The sequence below is a fragment of the Dasypus novemcinctus genome, chromosome 13 (assembly GCF_030445035.2).
Source record: "Dasypus novemcinctus isolate mDasNov1 chromosome 13, mDasNov1.1.hap2, whole genome shotgun sequence".
Lineage (NCBI taxonomy): Eukaryota > Metazoa > Chordata > Mammalia > Cingulata > Dasypodidae > Dasypus > Dasypus novemcinctus.
Window position 1 is genome coordinate 108,525,622 of NC_080685.1, and position 3,871 is coordinate 108,529,492.

General features: G+C 40.5%; 1 pseudogene; it reads left to right on the forward strand.

Moving 5' to 3' along the window:
- Nucleotides 1-2,464: 2,464 nt before the first annotated feature.
- On the forward strand, nt 2,465-3,070 carry LOC101441380 (adenylate kinase 2, mitochondrial pseudogene; annotated as a pseudogene).
- The last annotated feature ends 801 nt before the right edge of the window (nt 3,071-3,871 follow it).

Sequence of the window (3,871 nt, forward strand, 5' to 3'; positions counted from 1 at the left end):
AGCAATGGAAGAAATTGTATCATTGATATGGAGACGGTGGCCACGGGAGTTGCTGAGGGCAGGGAGAGGGAAGAAGAGGTGTGATATGGGGCATTTTGGGGACTTGGAGTTGTACTGAATGCTATTGCAGGGACTGGTGCAGGACATTGAATAACCTGCTATAACCCACTGGATGGACTGGGGGAGAGTGTGAACTACAATGTTAACTATGGTCCATGCAGTACAGCAGCGCTCCAGGGTGCATTCACCAAATGCAATGAATGTGCCACACTGATGAATGGGGATGTTGATGTGGGAGGAGCAGGGGTAGGGGGTGGGGTATGTTATATGGGAACCTCTTATGTTTTTTAATGTAACATTTTGTGTGATCTATTTATCTAAAAAAAAAAAGACAAAAAAATGTGAGTTACAAAAGGACAAAAAAAAAAAAAGAATGAATGAGCCACTGGTATGTGCAATGATGTAGAGGAATTTCTTGTAAGGCAGCCATTAAAGAGAACGTGCAGTAATATGATTCTACTCATGAAAGCATAAACATACAAAATGAAATTTGCATTGTTACTAGCCAGGTAATTGTTGGTTTTGAGATGAAGGTGAAGGTCACAGAGGTTTCAAGACAGGGTTTTCTGTGGCATTGGCCATACTTCATTCTTTTTTTTTTTTTCATTTATTTTCTCTCCCCTTCCCCTCTCCCACTCTCCGCCCCACCCCCCCACCCAGTTGTCTGTTTTCTGTGTCCATTTTCTGCGTGTTCTTGTTTTCATCCGCTTCTGTTGTTGTCAGTGGCACTGGGAATCTGTCATTTTGTTGTGTCATCTTGCTGCGTCAGCTCTCTGTGTGTGCGGCACCATTCCTGGGCAGACTGCACTTTGTTTCGCACTGGGCGGCTCTCCTTACGGGGCTCACTCCCCCTACGCGGGGGACACCCCTGCGTGGCACGGCACTCCTTGTGCACATCAGCACTGCGCATGGGCCAGCTCCACATGGGTCAAGGAGGCCCAGAGTTTGAACTAGGGACCTCCCATGTGGTAGGCGGATGCCCTAACCACTGGGCCAAGTCTGCTTCCTAATACTTCATTCTTGATGTGGAGATGATTACATGGTTGTGTCTACTCAGTGAAATTTTGCCCAAGTGTACATGGATTATTTCACACTCTGCTACAACTACTAGGGATATATTTAACCTCAATATAAAGTTTATAACAAAGCAAAATTATATGAAGTGCTTGTGACTAAAAAATTAGGATCTGATAGAGCTAAGTGCTTGAGTGGTAAGCATTTGTTTTATTTATTTATTTATTTATTTATTTTCCAATATCAAATTTTTAAAATATCATTTAAAAAATTACAAAGAACTTAAAAAAAGTGGCCAAGTCAATGCTTAGCTTTCTACCTCCTATTGAGAATTTGCCTAGTGACTGGAAGTCCACTGACTGGGGTGAAAACTGAAGAACTACAAGAAGTAATAATTAAATCTACAATTACCCAAGTAATTAATAGAATATATAGATTAAAATATCCATAATAAAAAATGAAATCATAATAGAAGTTAGAAAAACATTTTGTGTTATGATAAAACATACTACATAGCAAACTTGTGGAAGGCAATTAAAGCATTTCTTAGAGGAAAATTATAGCCTTAAGCTGCTTATTAGAAAAATAAAGACTGAAAATTAACAAGTTAAGAACCATATAAAATATATGTAGAAATGAATAGCAATATAAATCTAAACATAATTGAAGGAAGGATATTAGAAAATTAGAGTTGAAATGAATAAAACAGAAAACACAGGTACAATGATAATCTGGTAGCTAATGCTAACCAAAATTAGATTCTTTGAAGACCAATAAAACTGACAAACCATTAGCAAAATTTATCCAAAAGAGCACGAACAGTAAATATTAAAAATGCAATGTGCTGCAGGTATTAAAAAGACAATAAAGAGTAGCATTGATAACTTTATACAACTAAATTTGACAATTTAAATAAATGGACCGATTGTAACTTACAAAATGAAACTGATTAACAGACAGAAAGCCGAAAACTCCTACAACCAGTAAAGAAATGGAAACACGCATCGAAATTTTTTCCACAAAGCAAACCCACATAGCGTCAACAGAGAATTCTATCAAACATTAAAGGACCAGATAATTCAATTCCTAGCCAAGCAAATCCAGGACTGGATTGAATTCATGGATTGGAAAATATAATATTATACAGACGTTAACTCTTCCTAAATAAATGACAATCTCAGTTAAAATCCCAACCATATCTTGAAGAACTTGTCAGGCTGATTCTAAAATCTATTTTAAAATATAAAGGGTTAAGACCAGAGGTGGCGTGGTATGGTAGCCAGAGGCATTGGTAGGCATGGATCCTATTGTGTCAGCAGCTTAAGCAACCCGAGAATACCCTAAACGCATCTGGGTCGTGCCCTGCCCTGCCGCTGGGGCTTCCGGGGCTGGCAAGGGTATCCAGGCACTCAAGTTGGCTGAAAACTTCCTTGTTTATCATCTGGTTCCTGGGGGCATGCTGAGGGCCATGGTGACTTCTGGCTCAGAGTTGGGAAAAAAACAGAAAGCAGCAATGGATGCTGAAGCAATGGTGAATGATGAAATGGTGGTGGAGTACACAAGAATTTGGAAAAACCATTCATGCGAGATCTAGATCTAGATGGCTTCCCTCGGACTGTGAAGCAGGCAGAAATGCTCAATGACCTCATGGAGAAGAGGAAAGAGAATCTTGATTCTGTGATGGAATTCAGCATCCCAGACTCTCTGCTTATCTGGACACTCACAGGAAGGCTGATTCACTCTACAAGAGGCCATTTGTCATAAGCAATTCAATCTCCCAGGGAGCCTGTGAAAGATAATATCACTGAGGAAACTTTTTTTGCCAATCAGATGATAACGAGAAAGCCTTAAAAATCCGCCTGGATGTGTACCACACTCAGACCACCTGTCCTCAGGTAGAGTAAGCAGGAGATCCACTCTGCCATCAACACAACCCAGACCTCTGATGTGGTAGTTTGTGAGCATCCTAGCATCCTTCTCCAAAGCCACATCCTAGTATCAGAGGGCCAGGCAGGCCTGCACCACCGCAGTGAGTGGGGATGGAGACGGAGGGAGTCCAGGAGCTCAAGAGGAATATTGTAGTGAAATGATTGCTTTTTCACACAGGTGGGAGTTTTTAAAAATATAAATAAAAGGGAAATTAATTTTTTAAGTACACTCTGATTGGAGGGTATGGGTAGCAATAAGGAGATACAGTATTATTTCTAAGGAATCAGGTTCTCTTGTACTCTGGACTGGTGACATTTTTAAAAGCCAATGCCTTAAGATCTAAGCTTTTATCTCAGAACCTCATGGGTTGCCAGCCCAAGAATGCAGGAAATCTATTATCTTATCTGTTCTATAGCTTGGTGGAAGAGTTTGACAACTGACCCTGATTCCCTATACCATGAGATTTTTAAAAATTATTTCAAATAATAGTAAGAAAAGAAGAAAAAGTCATCTCCAAGTTTGACAAACGTATGGAAGGTATTCTCAGGGCGAGTAACTCAGCGATCAAGTTTACAAGAGTCATGGGGAAGGGAGGGCAGGCTAATCTCACTCTCTTCCCGACTGGCTACTGATTTACCAGTCCACCTGCTCTTGTGGGTAAACTCTCAAGAGACACCCAGCTGCTCCTGAGGTCTCTAGATACATCTAGACACAATAGGCAGGGCAGATAAGAGCAGGAAATCAGCAGTGAGCCTTACCTTGGAATATATGATAGCATACCTTCCCCAGTGTATCACAGTTAGACTCCTTTATCACACACATGGTTCTTCTGCCCCATTTATTTGAACCTGTAATTAGCATTATACGC